This window comes from Apis dorsata, unplaced genomic scaffold, assembly GCF_000469605.1.
Source record: "Apis dorsata unplaced genomic scaffold, Apis dorsata 1.3 scaffold_194, whole genome shotgun sequence".
NCBI classification, from domain to species: Eukaryota; Metazoa; Arthropoda; class Insecta; order Hymenoptera; family Apidae; genus Apis; species Apis dorsata.
The window spans coordinates 2042334-2062262 of record NW_006263478.1 but is presented as its reverse complement, the minus strand read 5'-3'; the positions used below and the strand labels follow the sequence as shown (position 1 = coordinate 2062262).

Here is a 19929-nt window from a genome sequence, read left to right as displayed (position 1 = left end):
TTGAAAAAAAAAAAAAAAAAAAGAAGATTGTAATTCACAACAATATAATAATATGAAACGATAAAATGTTCTTTTCTATCAAATCCGTCACGTTTTATGAAGTGTACAAGAATTTTATCGACTTATTTTCTAAAATTTAAAAAAAATATATATATATATATAATTTGTATAATTGTATAATTTACAATTCCAAAATCCAATAATCAACCACGATACGAACTATCAAATAGCTCATCGATACACGCAAAGCAACGTGGAAAACTAAATCCACCCTTTCTCGATGATCGTAAGCCGATCCAACCACGTCCTTTTCATCAAGAAAAAAGAACATCGGTTGGAAACGGAAGCTGTACAAACGTCAAGATAGGCGACTGCATTCCATAACCGATTATCGGGCGACGTGGCCGCGAAATGCCGCTAATTACGCATTTAAAAGGAGGAAAAGAAGGAGGGAAGAAGAAGTGAAAATTCGAATCTGAGGAAGCGGGCACTGCGCATGATCGCAGCCCCCACCCTTCCCGTGCCCGTCGGTGTGCCTCACACTCGTGTCCACCATCTGTCACGTGACTGTGTAGGTCTCACGGGGTGGTTGGAGGCCACGTGGAACAACACGGTACTGTCAGTCGCGTCCGGCGAGTCATTCGCGTATCACGGTTCGCGATTAGGGTGCGTTTCCCACCTTTTTCCCACGGATTTTTCCGCGAGTTTCGCGAAAGTGAAGTTCCGCGCGTGATGTCAGTGTGAGAGGTGGAGTGTTTACCGCAAGGGTAAGCGAACACGAGGTAAGGTATTGTCTCGAATATTTTTTTTTCTTTTTTTTTTTCTTTTTTCGAGAGGAAGGGGGACAAGATTATTGGAAATAATCGACGACGTGGTGTTGTTTTGGATAAGAATTTGGACACGTTTAGAGAGAGGTGATTTATCGATATAGGGATATATAAAGTGTGTTTAACTTATTGAAGTTTTCATAATAAAGTGAATAATACAGCAAAAATGTTGGTATGTAATGATTTGGGGAAAGAAGCAATCGCGAGTTTGTTAATTAATTAGTTAATCGACAGAGTCGAATTCCCCCAATATTTTTGAAACCGTAACATCGTCATCAACGACTCGAAAACACTTAAACACGTTTTCACTCTCCAATTTGAGAGTATTATCGTTGATTACCATTTCACGATTAAATTAAACTCTCCGCTCAGTACTTGTCACAGTGCTTTTGCCATGCCTAATGTCCACGGCACTTTTCGAAAAAACGAAATCAAAAAGAAGAAATTATTTCGCATAGAAAAAAAAAAATAAATATTGGGAACATACTCGACACACGCGTGACCACGAACAACGAAGCCAATCAATCGGTTTCGATCAGCTCGGTTTTTGAAAAATTCAAGAGGACGTTGAGCGGACGAGCAGATTAAAAAAAGATTTCTACGCACCGCGAACATTCACGCGGTCCATAAATTACCGACTTTTCTACTCGCCACGTCAACGAATCTTTTTATTCATTCATTTATTTATTTATTTTCTCCCCCGTTTGATTCCTCTGTGTCATCAACAGGCATCAACAGGCCGAGAGAATTAATTAGTTTGAGTAACCCGATTAAAAATAAAAGTATCGCCGAGCGAAAAGTGGGGGATGAATCGTTTGGACGCGGTTCCGTTTTAAACCGCGACGACCGTTCTCCCCGTCTTTTGCAAACCGGTTACGTCACGTGAAAAAAATGCATCGGCCTTGGTGAATCGCCGCTAATGATTCCACGATGATGAAAAAGGCCGCATCTCTCGACACCACTCCCCCCCTCCCCGTCAAACAGGGGAGAGGCTCGATAAAAATTCATTACTTTCGCCCGATGATCGGTCAACGATCGACTCTCTCTCTCTCTCTCTCTCTCTCTACGATTTTCGACGAAAAAACCGTACGTGTGCTCGCATTTTGTAAATAATCGCGTAAATAACCGCGTATGGTAAAAATTCATCGCTTTTAGTAAATTGGACAGGTAAGGGGGAGGGAGGGATGAAACGTTTTTCCGGCAACGTGAGAGTTAATTGACACGAGAGAGAGACTGTCTATGCATACGTGCGACTATCGATAAAAATTTATGAATAAAAAGAGAGGGTAGGGGGTGACGATTGATTGCGAGAACGACTCAACGTTTAGTTTTGTAAATAGATTATCTTATCTCGTTTCTGGTAAAGTGATAATACGTGGTAATAAAGTAAAGTAAATTTAACGGATTTATCTGGGAAAAAAGAAATTGGATGTAAGGTAAAATTGAGAGTAAAATTGAACGGCTTTTATTTTATTTCCATCAATCAATAAGCTCGATCGAGGAATCTATATAAATAGCATTTCTGTCAGGTTATATTCAATTGTGTTCGATGTCCGGGGTGATATATACGGCACGATTTTGCCAACGGTCCAATTTTATCGAGCCACTATTGAATTAAATTCTCCATTATATATCGCGGAGACATTTATAATCGAATAAAAACGAATTAGATATGTTTCGAATAGCATCGATTTCCGTCCAAAATTGATCACAAACCGAATTAAAAAAAGATCTTTTGTAATCTTTTCTCGAATTATTGCGAAAAAAAGAAAATACATATAATATTTATCGAGCGATACGTGACCGATCTTAAAGGGGATGTACTTATACGAAACTTTCTATAAAAAAGGAAACGATTAGTTTGAAAATTTAAATTTTTCCAAAAATAGTTTTACCACCTTTACGTCCCAAGAATTTTTTAAATATCGCCTCACTATTCTTGGAAAATAATTCTCTCTCTATCGCTCTTCCTTCTTATTCATTTCAAGCACATCGATATTAAAACTTCCACGCTACGCCGCGATTCAACGAACGAACGAACGAACGAAAACGGTGTCAAGGAGCGGCTTTGAAATTTCTTGTAACGCGAGACGTCGATATGCGCACGTCATCCATCGGCCGATGTCCATCGTTCCGTTAGAATTATACTCTTTCAGGAAACGGAAAGATCGGCCGTCTCCAGACACTCGTGAAAATTTTCGCCTCCTCCCCCCTCCCCCCAGAAAATTTCATGTCAATTATGCAGGTTTCAAGTTTCACTTACAGAAGGTGGAAGTTTGGGAAGAAAGTTTTTCGTTGGTGGAGAAACTTGCTTGCCTCGGAATATTGCTTCGTCATAAATTCCCATTTTAAGCTTCCCCCCGTGGCAGCCTCGTTAATTCGGAAATCTGGGTCTATCATTAGCATATAGCTTCTCTCCGCTCGAGCTCGAGCGAGATTTTCAAAGGGGGGAGGAGGGGTGTGAGCGAGTTTCAAAAACAGGGTTACGCAGTTAGCGTTTTAATCGAGTGTTTCAATTAATACTTACGAGCGGAGACGAGGGAGGGACAAATTGCGTCGTTACCACTCCAAGATCATCAACACGTTGGATAATCTCGTTGAATAACTTGCGAAGATTTTGCGAGCATCACAACTGAGGCTCGTTAAACTGACTTTTAACGCGTTAAAGGAGTTTCTTCCAAATGATGCATTTCTGCCTCTGCGTGTACCAAGCGGTCTAAAAAGTTTTTTAATTCGAATTAATTCTTTATCTTATTACAAATCATTCTCACAAATATTCTATTCAAATATATATATATTATTTCTCGTGAATTTTTATTTAGAAGATTAGGTTTAAGGAGAATTCGTTTTAATCAATCGAGTTATTATTTTAATAGCGAATCGAGTAATTTGAATTGAAAATATGAACGAAGTATCTTCAGATTTACAAATTTCTGAATCCTCCAATTTATACTTATTATTCAAATCTTTATCCAAGCAACTTTAATACGAATCTGATGATCGTAATTATCGAATTTAAACGAATAACTAATTCGATATAATATCTAATAATACAAAACTGTAAGAAATTCGCAGGTATATATTTGATCTTCCATGTGCAGAATATCATACCGTTTAAAAGCGTACGATCGGTGTTCCAGCTTCTCGAATTCGTGAATTCGCATTTCAACTCTGGGTCATCGTTTTCCAATCGAATTCTCTCCATCGAAGCGGCCGTTACGAATTTACGTGACGGAAATATCGCCCGATATTACACCACGATGTCATAAACCCTTCCATATGTACATACAATATATATATATATATGTATGTATGTATGTGTACACATTGGTGAAAAAGTCGCGGCATTTTCCAAGCGAGACGAAACCTATCCAACTCGATATCCTTGCGATCGATCGTAAAACTCGCTTTCGAAAGAAAGATCGATGCAATTAATGCACTTTCTCCTAGCAGCCAACCGTTCCTATTGTAGCTCGATGTGACCGACTTCGATCGAAATTCAAAGCCTAGTTTCTGAACCTTGAGGATTTTCGATCTTTGATGTCTGTGCAGGTGAATTAATCGTGCAATACGAAATTGAATTTAAGTTAAAGAATCTTGTTTTTTTTTTCCTTTCGTTTTCCTCCTCTGTGAATGTAATTCGCGTTTAACTTAATTCTCAAGAAAAGATTTTGGAAATTTTTAGAAATTAATAAAAAAAATATTATTACAAAAAACGGATGATGAAACGCGTTGAATGTATTTATTAACGAGAGAATTTTATTAAAAATTTAATTTATCTTCCATTTTCTTGCGAAATTAAAAATATCACGTATAAAGATTGTTATATAATAATAAAGTATAATTCGTCTACTTGATTAAAACAATTAAAATTGATTTAACAGATTGTCGAAATTTCTTTTTATATATCTTTATATACATAAAATTCATCAATTCGATTTACATATATATATATTTTTTTTTCCTTTAAACGATTATTACAATCAAATAAATGTTCAAGTGCAGAAAGAGGAGTGCGCACGGATCAGTCGAATCGATTTAATTCCAAAGCACAAAAATTTCCAACGAAATTACCGGCGAAATCCATAAAATCGGTGGCTTCTTAATCAAATTCTAGGAGGGAGGGAAAAATCGCAATTAACGGGGCAGTTTAATCGTACGTAATAGCTCCGCCAATTTTGCCGAATATGCAAGAACCCAGTGAGGACATCGATTTGCGCTATGCAACCGGGCTCTCGTTCAATCTCCTTCCAAGGTCCTGCCTACGGAATCACATTCCTGGACTGGTCTCGTTTCCCACCCATCCCGAGGAAAATTCAGGGGACCGATAAAGGTTTTCGTTAAATTATTCAGGGCCACGAGGCACGCGGTGGAAAGGGCGATTTCCTTTCGGGTGATCGATCAATTAAGTCGACGACTATCCCGGAACAATCGCGCTTTATTATCTGACGAATCCATTTCATTCGCGTTAGGCCATTCACCCTACCTTGGTCCACCGTCGTCGGATACTTTCTACTGTTGTATCTTTTCTATCGTGAAAATATTATTTAGGAAAATATTATTTCGCGACGATATTTTAATCGATAGTTTATCGTGACGTGTAATTATTTATGGAGAATTTAATTTTTAAAAATTCGGAAAATATGAAGATATTTTCCTCCGTTCTTCTCCTAAGATTTGAGGAAAATGTTATTTCCGTGATGGTATATTGCGATCAACGGAGGGGATTTCGTAGATATTTAAAATAATATTTTAAAAATTCGAAACATTTTTGGATTATTTTATTTGGAATGGAATATTTTTATCTTTGCTTTCTCTTGCGGGGATCGTGGCTCAAGAAAATGTTATGTGGTCAATAATTTTCCATAATTGTATTGCGATTTACGACCAAATATGACGAATTTAATTTTTGAAAAATTTATTTAATTTATCAAATTTTGTGAGTAATGAGAAGCAAAGAAATGAATAAGAGAACATTTTTGAGTAAGAATTGGAGAATATCGAATTCCAGTTTTGGTGGATCCTCGTTTCTACATGTCAAAAACACATCTTGCAAACATGGTATGAAGCCAAACTAAATTTGAAAACGCTATAAGGAATATCAAGTATCATCTATTTGCTGCGAAATTCGGAAGAAATGTGAGTCGTGTGTCGAGCGAAGGAAATCGAAATTGGAATCGAAATAAATCTTGAATTAAACGTGTAGATCGTTCGCGTAGGTTTGGTAAAAATACGTTTTCACGGAAAATAACGCAAATCCAAAGGCATTTTTTGTCCGCGTTTTCGGAATTCGCGTAATATTTTGCTCGTTTTTCGCGCACCAGCTCTTTGTGCACCTGCCGAGCCTTCCATTCGAGCGGGTTACACTGATTGGTTTCGTAACCATTGGCCTGTGAAACAAGTAGATTGCTCTGGAGAAGGAATAAAAAAAAAAAAGAAAAAAAAAAAATTAGGAAGAAACAACATCTTTTTTTGGAAACGGACAGGTACGAAACAATGGCTGTGCTTAAATGATTCTTTTTTGCTATGCGCGTATATATTCTTCATATATAAATGTATATTTTTTTTAAATTTTGATTTCTTCAAGATCTGTTGAAAAACTATTTTCCATCTGGAATCGACGAATTGTATATAATTATTCGAAGTTTGAAAGTTAATCTCAATATTAAAAATTTCAATAAATATGGAACGGATATTAAAAGAGCATCGGCTTGATTTTATTGCCAGATACGGAACAATACAAAAATTTAATATCGCAGAGACGGAACAACGATACGGAAAACCAACGTGCATGAAATGTTCCTGAAAAAGAATAAAAAATTATACAAATGTTTGCCATTGGAAATATGAGAATATAATCGATGCTGAAACAAAAGAGGCAAATAATATATATATATATGATATTATTCAAATACAGAATTTCTGACAAAAATGATATCGATGAAAGTATTAATATCGATGAATTAATCGTTAAATCTCATAATCCCTTGAAAAATGTTTAACAATATCGAACAATTTAAAAGGAATTTCTTTTGATCGTCTTTCTCCAGTTTCACTATTTAATTAAAAATCTAAATTAAAGATGTTTAATAAGGTATAATTAGGTTACCTAATCTATGATTTACGTCACGAACGTGACTCATCTCGAATCGAACATCGAATAAGCGAAGTCATCGTTGTGGGCAACCAGTTTCCTACGTGTATCCAGTATCTACGTGTCAGAGTACACCACTCGACCTGAAATTTTCGGCTATCTGCACCTCGAATCATCGAAGATCTCTTCCTCGAAATACGTCATAAATATATATACATATTATCATGGAATAATGTTTTCCAATATTTTTTGATTTGTCATTCTTTTGTAATATTTAAACAGCCTGCAACAATCTTATCCACGTATACTTAGGAGAAACTTTAAAAATTATCATAGAATAGAATTATTTCTCAAATCATTTTCTTCATTCCCCCCTTTTTTAATTAATTCAAACATCTTACGATCCTCCCTTTCTCTCTCTCTCTCCACGTGAGAAAAATTTAAAAAAAGTTAACAAAATTTTATTATCGCAATTAAGTTAAGAGGATCACGATTGACAATTTAAAAATTGTCCATTGAATCAAATGTAACATCGATTATTTCACCATGAAGATCGACACTGGTTTGAGAATACCACTTGTCACGAAACAATTGCACGTGGAATAATGCAGAAGCAGAAGTATTATCATCCAAGCTTGAAGCGAACGAAGTTCTCGAGTCCTTGGGAGTGAAAGTCTTGGTGTCTCTCACAATATCGACGAAAATGATAAAAGGAGGTAGAGAAATACGTTTCCACCAGCTTTCGATATTAACTATAAACAAACGTTTGTAGTATGTATGGAGAAATGAAGCGTGCGTGGAAATGAGGGAACGAGGAGGCTCCCGAGAGCGATTCTGCTTTTGATAGGCTGCCTGCACGTGACGTTTCGATAAACAGCCACCGTTTATATACTTTCCTTCTCTTGTTCACTTCTCTTTCGTTCGTCACGGATTACCGGATCATGCAAAACATCTCGTGTAACTTGTCACGGATTATCCATGCGTGTTTTTTCCTCTGTTCCATTCCTTCTTTGTTCCCTTTCTCTCTCTCTCTCTCTCTCTTTTTTCCCCTCTTTTTCTTTCGTTTCATTCTATTGTGAAATATCGGTATATAGAATTTAAAGTAGAATTACAGATATGGATCGAAAAATCTTTTTTTTCTTTCTTTTTTTTAGATTCATGAAATTTGAAATTTTTTAAATTCAGAATTTATCTTTTTATCTTTCTTTTTTTCTTTTCATATTCTTTTTCAACTTATGGTTTATCAGGAATTTTAATATCTATATTTTTAATATCTATATATATTTTAATAATAAATTTTATTTTTTAAAAAAATTGACAAAAATTGTAATCATTCCCGATTCCGTTGCTTCTTGTTTTATCTCTTTCTCTCTTTCTTCCTCTCTTTCTCTCTCGCGATATAAAATGGGTACAGAGGCAGAAACCGTGGCGCGAATTTTCATTTCATTTCGATGGGGGAAGGGAAGAGGGAGGGAGGAATATTTTTCATCGTGGAAATGCACCAAACAAAACCCATCGAACCCACGTGAAATCATTGCCACGGAGCGCAATTCGCCTCCCTTTGCCCATTATATTATCCAACAAGTTAATTGTCATGCCAGTTCAAATATTCATTATGAACCAGTTAACGGGTCGCTTCTCCATCGGCTCAATTTCGCGCAAACATTTTCCAATTTGGCGAAACAATCGCGAAGCTTTTCGCAACGATGCAGAAACACGCGTTGATTTTTTTTTTTCTTTTCTTTCTTTTCTTTCTTTTTTTTTTTTTTTTTTTTTTTTTTTTTTTTTTTTTTTTTTTTTTTTCGAACCCTCGAACGATTACTATCCCCTGAATGAACGTTGTTCGCTTACAATCGGTTATTATCAAATCGGCAAATTTCCGTGTCGATAGCTCGCTCGAATCGGTATCGAATGTTCGAATGAAAATTCCGTTCCGTTGAAAATCGATGATAAAGAAATGAAAAAAAAAAAAAAAAAAAAAAAAATCAGATAGACAGCCTTTTCTTATCTCCCTTCTTTATTTTTGATTGAAAATCAATTTTTACGAGTTATGTCGAAATTATCGACTTCTCGAAATTTATAAGAACGAAATTATACGCTATATTGGATCATTAATTAGAAATATCGTTCCGATATGGTATAATTTACATCCATTTACATTAATTTGGTATAATCAACGTATTATGCGTTTCCAATAGAAATTGAAATTTACCGATAAATGTATGAAATGATGCAAATCGAATTGTACAGGATACCGTGTAATATACAAAAAAAAAAAAAAAAAAAGAAAAAAAAACGATCGAATATATATTTCATGGAGATACGTTATTCCATCTATGACGGATGGAAAAATAAATGAGAGATTGAAAAAAATTGGTCCACTGTATATTTCACGCGCAGTGCAAATTTGTTATTTCGCGCATTGATGATAAAAATTATTGAAACCGGATTGAAAATAAAATTTTCACGGAATTTCTATCTAATTTATCTTCGAAAGATTAAATTGTTAAACGTTAGTATTGCGATTATGCAGTTATATTATATTTCCAAGTTTTTCTTCCATTTTTTTTCTTTTTCTTTTTTTTATTATTTATCAAGCATAAATATATTGAAATGTTACCACAAATTGTGAGCGTACGTCTGTAGCTGCTTGATAAATCCTCTGGATACGATCGATTAATTATTTTTAATTAATTAAATTAATTATACATCAAGGCTTCGAGACTCGTTTGTTAAAATTTCGGAAGTTAAAGCAAATGTCTCATTCAATTTTTGTAATCATAAAATATTTTGCGTTTGTGCATTTTTCAAGGATACGTCTAAATGAATTTCACTAAATATATCACCGTGACGTCTACCTCCCTAAAATTTTAGGAGCACGTCACTCGTAAAGCTATCATAAGTTTACCCTTTATTAATTCAAACTGTACCTTCGTCACGAACTTTCATGCTAAACTTTGCACAGCGTAAAAAGCGTGTATAGTTAATATTTCAAAGCGGTAACTACCGCGTTTAGATCCTTACGAAACGAAATTTTGAATTTTCCAAAATTTAAAATTGCTGCCAATTTTTTATTGAAATTGAGAGATTGAAAATTTTTATCATCATTTATAATTTCAATATTTTTCAATTTATTATAAATAATTAATTTGTTGAGAAGAGACTTGACGATGATTTCTGTCACGTGTAAAGAATATAATATTGAAATATGATAATAGAAACAAAATTTTGAATTGTAGAAAATATAAAATTTTACCAATTTTCCAATAAAATTGAAAAGAATTAAAATTTTTTGCTACTAACGTGAAGATCATGAATATTCATTGTAATTACAATATCGTGATAATGAAACAATTGTCACGGTAAAATTTCGAACTCTGAAAAAACAAAATTTACATCGAATATACCTCTACGCAAAATTGTACGTGTATACAATAATATAATAAAATATATTACAAAATTTTCCATCAAAATCGAGAAACTTTTTACCATTAAATACAAATACTACGACAAACGTGATTGAATTCACTGCAATATTCGGATTTCCATGATAAAATTTCGATCTCTGAAAAGCACGTGAAACAAAATTTTCCATTGAAATTGAGAAACTGAAATTTTTTTTCAATCATAATTAAACGCAGCACGATGCTTAATCGGAGCAAAGCTGATAATTAACAACAACCGTGCAACATATCCAAAAATCTGAATAATCGAAATAATCGAGTTCGATGAGAAAGACCTGCGTGGACCTAAAGTTGGCCCCGTTTTCACCACGTGCAACGAGTAACCAGGTTCTCAACTTCTTCCTGTACACATAGTTGATCCCATTCACTCTGTTTATACAGGAAGTTAGCATTGTCGCTATCAAAAGCCATTGCAGCGTGTATGTGTATTAGCATAAGATGGGTGACTGGTAGCGAAATCGTGGTGCGATCCTCAACTCTGTGATGGCGGAAGGGAGGAGGGAGGAGGGAGGTTTGCAGTTGCAGTCGCCAGGCTGGATCTCTAGCTTCCTCCTTCGAACGATTATGCAAATTTCCGACAACCCCGTGACTTAATGAATCAATGGTAAACCGCAATTCGCATACTGATTGGCTGTTAAGCTGCCATAAAGTAGACGCAGTTAATCGCCCTCCTCCTCCCCCTCTGTGTACCTGCTACGGTGTAAATCAAATAGCGACTAAACCTGCTGCTTGCAACCACCGGCCTGACGAATTATGTTGTGCCAACGGTGCTCCTCTTTTTGTCCAACTTTTATTTAGCGACTCGAGATTAATGGCGCTCCGCGCGTGGTTGCACGTTTGCTACATCGTTCTGCATGAAATTTGAATTATTACGGGGGCCAAGAGTTTCGAGGTCGTTGTTTTTTGGAATTAAGGAATTTATTAATAATTGAGGATTGAGAGAGACGTCGGTGAAGATGGAGAAAAGAAGAAAATGGAAAAGCGCGATGGATTATTTTTAAACGTTCGAAATGTTTGTTTGAAATTAATTCAAAGAATTAGAATTAGAAAGAAGTAGAATTATTAAGTACACAAGTTTCTTAATATTGCGTAGCGTTAATTGATGGTTGGAAAACGTGAATTTACTTGGTTCGTAAAGCTAAGCTCTTTTTCTTTTTTTCTTTTTCTTTTTTTTTTTAATATCTTTCATCAATAATTATCATCGAGATATATACGAGTACGAGGTACACAGAAATCTAGTTAAGAAGGTAACGTCATATTTACCGTATATAACCCCAGAATATCTCGTTTCCTGATCAGTCCCAGTAGAAATGGAAACGGCAGGTACGCGAAATTCTATCAACAAGATGAAATTAAGGTTAGCAAGTTACCAAGGGGATTCTCAGTCCGCAAATATAATATTTATTATCTCGATGATCGATATACCTTACTGTATCTCAATTTCCCTTCGCTCCCTCCTCCTTTACTTTTTAATTTCGATAATTACGAGAGAACAAATGTTTCATTCTATCCAAAAAAAAAAAAATCTATCTCCACAAATATGTATATTTAGTATATTTTAAAGAAATTTCAATTTTCCTCCATTTAATTCCATCGACGATTTTCATTTCACGATCCTCGGTTTCATTGTAACGCGTTTTTTCTTTCTTTCTTTCTTTCTTTCCCTCGAACATTTGTTAGAGATTCGTTGCAGTCTCTCCAGACCTACTGACAAAAAACGATTTCTTGTAACTGGAAGGATATTGTCCCCAGTTTCGAAGACGATCGAGGGTAGGCAATCTAATCTAGCTGTAGGCAACGGAAGATACCCTAACCTCCATTTTCTATTCGGATCGATCACTCACTCGATCATCCCTTCCCGTTTTATCATCCGGCATTCCATCCCTGATGGCGTTTCACCTTCGTCCTTCGTTTATCGACGTGTATCTGAATTCATCAGTCCAGTCCACCCTCCTCTTCGCCCTTCGAAGGCATAACCCCTCGTAAAAAGGCCCATTCTTGATTAACGCCACGAGTTAGATTTTTTTTTCTCGATGCTTCGAAATTCGGGTTCGACTCGTTGGGACAATATTAATCTGAAAAAGGATGCTCCACGATCGAGAGAATTTTACAAAATTTACGGAAATATACGGAATTATCGATCGTTTCGTAGTTTTCAGAATTGTGTAATTCTTTATCAATTTTGAAGTAGAAATCAACGAAATTTCAAAAATTTGTATACATAAAAATCTGCACATGATATGTATAAAAAGACACATAAAATATTCAAATTATACCGAGTGTTATGTTTAAAAAAAAAAATAATTTTTATACAAAATTCAAGTTAAATTGCGTTTATACAGTTGATTCATTAAATTGAAAATAAATTATATGGACATTATCCATGATTATAATTATAATTTCTTATCAAATTTTCGCGCAAATTGTGGTAAAATAATTTTAATCGCGCGATTTAATACAATAACAAAAACAATTACGCGTGAACGGATAAATTGTATTTATCGACGACGAGCATTAACGAAAGTCACCATAGCGTAACGATTCGACGCCTGCCTACGATAAATATCGAGATTTATCATAGGTGTGGCCCGTTTCGATTGTTATTCAACGACAAAGATCGTCGAACAATGCCAACTCGCATTATTCAAATTTTATATTGGAATTTTTATTCTTAACCATAGCGTCGAATCGTTCGTCGTGATAGTCACACAAGTTTGCTTCGAGAAAATTGTCAAAGACGAAGACGCGCGTTACGCGGCCGAGATAATGGATAAATCTTATTTAAATCGTATTTAAATCGCGTTTGCCAACTACGTATTCGCAGATATACGAAGATTTCTTTCTCTCGACGCATTGTCGACGATAACTTGATGGAGAGAGTCGACCCAAAAACGTCAGATCGTGAATGATCCGGCAACAAATGTGAGAGGATCGATAGTACAGATTTCTCGTTACTTTTTTTCGACCCAAATTCGATAAGATCCCATCGCTTGGAAAATGTCTACCAGTCTCTCGTTTTCGCTCCGATCGTTCCAATTGATTCGACACCTAACGATAACTCTTAGATCTACCTCTTTGTTCGAGGTAAAATTCCTCAGCCTCGAGGAAAAATGTATAATAGAAATTTCACAATTTTCTTATTTTATTCACTGCAAATACACATACCACAAAAGTTGTATATACGACAACTGTATTTATTTTATTATAATTTTTAAGCTTAATTAGGTAGATAGATATCTGTGTTACAAATAGGAGATTAAATTTTTTGTTGTTCACTCGATATGATTACTCAGCTTTAAAAGGAAATTTTTTAATTTTTATTCGCTTAAATTATAATATAATAATAATAATAATAATAATGTATTATTTTGAAACGAGGTTAGATATGTACGACGTATTATATCGTTTAAATTGAGAGTTTTATTCGATTACTTTATTACTCGAGCGAACAAGTTAGCGGCTCAACTTCGTATATCTCTGATAATCCGGCGGATGGTCCCGATTTAGTCGGCACGAGAGTGCTCCCATGGGTCATTCTGTTCCACTTGTCTCTCCAGAGTTCTCTAATAGCGTGAGACCATCTTCTGATTCATCCCTCATTACTCTTACGATCTGATGGTGGGATCCGACATCGGTATCTGGAATCGTTTATTGGACAAAGAAATATTGGGACGTCGGTGGTTGTTCAAGGGAAGAAAGAAAAAAGAAAATTGGACGTCGAATATAGAAATATAAAAGATTTGATCTGAAATTCTTCTTTTCTTTACATTTGGTGGAATATAAAATAAAATCTTGAAGAATCAAATTAAATTCACCTACACTGTATACACATTAAAAATCGAAAATATATACGTAATATAATTCTTAATAAATAAATATTCGAATGAGAAAAATTAAGAGATGGAATTATATCACATCGGATATATCGCTTTGAAAGCGTCCGCTAAGAACTTTTAAAATCCATCGTTTTGATCCTTTTCACGAGATACCCCCTTGGATATCGAGTATTTTACGATCGCCGAGAGAAAGGAGGAGGACGAGCGTGGAGAAGAAGCGTGTTTCTCCTCGATCGTAAATCAAGTTTTCTCCCGCGAAATTCCACTTGGGAGAGGGTGTCGAGGAGTTTCTGGGATTTTTACATCGCCAGGAAATGACAAATAATCGCTCGCCCTGTGATTCTTTCGTCTTCGACAAACCTTTTGAGGAAAAGCACTCTTCTTTGGAAAGTGGGCGGGACGAGGACGAGGCGATACACGAGAGATACCGGTACACGGGTAGTAGGAAGGTGTAGACAGTGAGGGGAGAGACAGATTTTTTGATCACCCTAATGTTCGAGTTGGCGAGTTACCATTAAGTACTGGTCTTCTATCATCGTACTTTGCCGCGCGGATCATAAATTTAAAGGCCCATCCAACACTGTCGGAATCTCCTCTTTGTATTTTTCTTTAATTTTTTTCCCCCCACCGCAGAGGTATTTTGCTTGTGTGATCGATTATGATGTTTTATTTAACGCTGCGCGCTCCCATTTTTGTTGTTGAGCGCGTCATCAATTGTGTCGCGTTTCCTCAACGAAAAAATCTCGTTCGATTTATCTTTCGAATTAAAAATCGAGAATTAAAAATTGCCACTACAAGAAGAATCCTTCTTCGAAAAAGTTAAAAAATTTAATGATAAACGGACATCGATCTTAAGTGTATCTCCTTTTTCTTTCCTTCTTCTTTTACAGAAAAAGAAACGTTTCTATCATCAGATAATTCCTTTCTTCCTATGAAATATACAAATTTCAATCTACGAAGGAAAGTTTTTGTTTTAGATAAATGTTGGTTTTCAAAAAATTAAATTCAGGAGGATTAGTGTTATCAGTGGATAGTTTTTAATAGTTTTTTTTTTTTTTTTTTATTTAATGGCTTCGAAACGTTCGTAAGGACAGTTGGTGTTGTGAATACAAAAGTATGTCGAGAGAGGAGCGTAGGATGAAAGAAACGTCCTCCGCTTTTCAGAGCTACCAGCTCGAATAGTGAACTAGTATTAAAAGCTCCTTCATTATCCTGTCTTTTTTAAAGGATTCATAAATCCTCTCGATGTTTCTACGCTGTTACAATGCAACGCGGTCGATCATTAGCTTCATTGAGAATCGATATGGGTGTAATGTGCATAAATTTCAGTTTCAACTATTTGTTAATTATTATTAGGGATTAATAAATCGCATCGATCATCCCCTATCCACGCACACGTGTTTACGTTATTTACTTAAAATTGCTTGATATTATTTACGAAAAAACACGTTCTATTAATACTTAAAGTAATTATAAATTCATGAAATATCGTATCTCTTATTTTAATTATCGGATTAATAACGACCGCGACAAATATTACCAATTATCGGATTAATATCGGTTTTAATAACGTCATTTTGTATCGATTAAAGGGCGTAACATTAACGACATTCCGTCCGTCTAATGAAAACGAGCGACGAACAACGTGTAAATTAACTTAGTAATTATTAAATGTACAACGCGACAAATTGTGCGATGCGTCCAAGGCAAGCGAAATTAATTTACCTTATATAAACGGATACAAAATGGAAATACGAGAGAGACGACAAGGAAGATAAAAAAAAAATCCTCGAAATAAATTTTAAATCGATGATTAAAAATTATAACAAATTGTGCATCGTATATTTTTCTTTAGCGATTAAAAAAAGGAAAATATTCGGTTTCGCAGCTAACTTATTTCAATTATAGTTTCGAGAGAGGGGAAAAAGAGTGGAAACTGATCTATTGTTAAAAGGATGCCGCTTTTCAGTACAAAGATTTAACCAAGTTTCAAAAGGGTCCGACAGAGAACATTCCGGTATTATTGCGTTAAGTTCCTCAATAAGACCGGTCGGACAACTCAAACAAAAGTATCGCGTAACTCCTCCACCGTTGGTTGGTTGCGGATCTTGTTGGAATTCTTGAAAATTCTAATTAAAATGAAAAGAAACGAACCGTGTCAGGGTTTATTGTCGGTGGACATCGCATCGCGTTGACATTATACCTGGAAAACTTATTTCGCGTCTATATACGCGTTAATAATTCGTCTAAATTTATATTTAGTTCGAAGATAAACGTAATGAGCGGCGGGGATCTTTTCGAAGAACACGATGTTTGTACAACAGTCTGAATCTCGAGATTAATTAAAACTGGAATCGAAGCGTGCTTGTGTCCTTTTTCATTTTTATATTTCGGATTATTAATGGACTTTGTCGATATTTGAATCAAAATTGAAGAGTCTATATAATTTCGATTCTTTCGTTTTTAAAATCAAATTGATTTATACTTTCTAGAATGACAAATAATACGTGGAATTGTTTCATACTTTTTGATATCAATACGAATGAAATATAAAATATTCTTCAATTATTACCAGCTTTAAATATTCGAAACTTTTATCCTTCTTTCGCTAATAGTGTGTACGAAGTTATCACATTTACAAGAAGACAAAAAAAAAAAAGAAAGAAAAAAAAAGCGTTTGAAACACACTTCGTTTTCATTTACCTCACAGCGTTCTATTAGAATCTAACAAAACTGCGGGCAGAGCGTCAAACAAGCATTGTTCACGTTCCAATGAAAATTCCACATTTAAAAAATTCCATCAACATTTCAATCGAGCTGAAAAATTTTTTGTCCAACAGGGGGGATGGAGGGCAAACAATTCTTGAAATGACGTACAATGCGAGAATTTAAAAAAAAAAAAAAAAAAAAAAAGAGAAAAAAAAAAAAAAAAAAAAAAAAAGAGAAAAAAAAAAAAAAAAAAAAAAAAAGAAAGAGAGAAAAAAAAAGAAAAAAAGAAGAAAGAAAAAAAAAATGTTCGCACTATCGAGCGTAAACCCGTACAAAAGAATGCACGTTCGAAAAGGCGCGCACCATTCGTGTTGACAGACACGCCAAACATACGTCGAATCGAAGTAGCGGTTTTTTGGCGCTGGTTTCACCCGTCCACCAGCCGGCGACCCCTTCAGGGGGATGAATTTTTGTCGCAAAAGCTTCGAAAAAGGGGGCTTGTCCACGTGAAAAAGCCTCGGCTGACGCGGATCGCCCACGGCTCCGCTAGGCTGGACCGCAATGTTTTCCTCCAATTTCACCCAAACAAACAGTCCGTTATAGATTTGCGCGGCAGCATTCTCGTCAATTCATAATGAAGGCTATTGTGTAACGAGAAATGAGAATATACAGGCCTTGGGGTGGTGGTGGTAGATTTGGTGGTATGGAAGGAAATATCGCCCTCGTAATAAAACGTGAACAGATCATTACCGATTCCCTTTGATATAATTGACTTTTATAGACGTTCATTGTTATTATATTATTGTATTACTACATCGATACGTCGAAGATTCGTTTCCATTCCACGAATTTTCGACGTGGAAATAACATTTCCATGAGCAACGATCTCGCTTTCGTCCGAGTTATCGACAACGTTCGGTAGAACTGAAACGAAGCACCGAACAAATATTAAATTTATACGTTTAAAAGGTATTTCGTTAGTTCCTTTGTTTCTTTTCTCTTCAGAGTTAAACGGAAATGTATATAAATATTCCTCGCCTCGAGAGAAGACCCATCATCCGCCGATCCTCGGATGCGAAGTGAGCTCAAGATTGAATTCCCAAGGACATTCCATTTTATCAAACCATCTTCACTCGGGTGCCACTTCATTTTTCCTTCTCCTTTTCCATTTCTCCCTCGCTTTCTCCTTTCACTTTCGACGAGCGGCAAAGCGCATTACCTACACGGCTCCTTAATTGACTATAAACGCTCAATCTTGTTTCCCAGAAATATGGCCGTGAAGAGGTCGGAATATACCTTCCGCGTCGCGGCCATCCACGATGAACACAGAGAACGGTGAAAGAGGCAGTCGGGAAACTTCTCTCTCTTCCCTTTCATCCGATGGAAAACCCTTTCTCTTAGTCTCTGCCTTTCCTTTCCCTCCTTTCTTTCTTCATCCTTCTTTCCTCTCGTTCACCGATTCCTTCTCCCTTCCTCTTCTCGTTTGCTCCTCTCTTCGTATCCTTCTCGATCTTCCTTCGTCCCCGGTAATACCTGCTGAATCCTCGCCGGTGCCAAGTAAAGTACCTGTTTGCAGGGTCAGCTTATTCCTCCCGTATTATGAATATTCGCGATTTTCATTCTTCTTCTTCTCTCTCTCTCTCTCTCTCTTGTCTCGTTCCCTCGCCCTCTTCCACGTGGTCGCCGTGATCCTCGTCGCCTCGTCGTCTCATCGTCGTCTCTCGTTCCTGGCCAGCCCTTCTTCCACGGTTATTCTCGATGGCCGTGGTTTAAAGCATATTAGACCTGCTCTCGACTCGGGTCCATTGCAAATGGGGAGGCCTAGCTGGTACCCCTTCTATCCGGGCCACTGGCCAACCCTTGAAAAACCCCTTCGGACTTTCGTGCCGAATATCCTCTCCAGTCATCGTCTGGGAACGATCACCGAATGCTGTGCCTTTAAACGATTTAAAATCGGGGCCTCGACGTTGTTAATGGATTGCTTTGATTTCGTTGTTGCATCTCGGCTTATCGATTCATCCGTTTCTTCTCCGTTAATTCGGCGTTCGTCGTCCTCCACTCTTCTTCGTGAGTAATCAATGCGTTCAGTTGTCGAGGATGAAATGATGTGAAGTTCGATTCAAAAAAGAATTGCATTACATAGGAAGATTGAGATTAAATCGTAAAGAATCGATCTTTTAATTCAATTAGTTGGTTTTTTTTTTTGTAAAAGCTTTCATTTTTCCAATTTTTAAAAGTTAAGGAAAGTAAATTTTTTGCTCAAATTTGATTCTTAATTGATTTCTCGGTTATATCGTATTAAGTGGCTTAAAGTAATTTTATTATTAGAAATAGAGAGGGATAATACGGAATGTTTTAAATTCAAAATTTACTATTCAGGTTGCGCAGACGTGTTTAGCATACAACACGCGTTTAGCATACTAATTACATTCTAGACACGAAGACCGGAGAATATTAACGACGTAACGAAAAAAAGAAAATAAAAATCTGAAATTGTTTCGCGTAACTTGATCCGAAACGTGAATTTAAACGTGATTTCTCGTAATAAATTTAATTCCTGGCCGTTCGTTACGTCGAATTAATTAAAAAAATGTATAATACATCTCTATCTACACACGCACAAGTACATATGTTATAAATTAAACAAATTTCGTAAAAAAAATCAAAATAATTTCAATGATATTTATTTTAATACTCGCTCATTTATTTCTAATAAATTATAATCAAATTGAAGAAACATTATATCTTTAATTTTAATCATTTATATTCACAAATTAAATCGCGATCGATTTTTTGAAATTAAACAATCGTTTATCAAAATATATTATTCACCCCGTATCAGTAAACGAACAAAAAATCATCGAACCAAAACTAATTCATTATCCCGCACTCGATTATTTCAATTAATCGAGAGACATGCGCAGCCTCGAAGTAACCGAATGGCAAAAGGAAGTCGATCGATGATAACAACCCATTCCTCTTACAACGTCCACCGTTTA

General features: G+C 35.8%; 1 protein-coding gene across 6 annotated transcripts in view; it reads left to right on the top strand.

Annotated features, from left to right (window-relative positions):
- LOC102676819 (tensin-1-like) overlaps positions 1–19929 on the top strand; it is a 219859-nt gene that overhangs the window by 65919 nt on the left and 134011 nt on the right. For 2 of the 6 annotated variants that reach the window (XM_031509935.1, XM_006614681.2), the window contains exon 1: positions 610–782. The exons of 3 other annotated variants lie outside the window; for them this stretch is intronic. The gene's annotated coding sequence lies outside the window, so the exon portion shown is untranslated. Of the gene's footprint in view, positions 1–609; positions 788–3092; positions 3096–19929 lie in introns of those variants that run through there. One more of the 6 variants, XM_006614682.2, reaches the window with a different exon arrangement.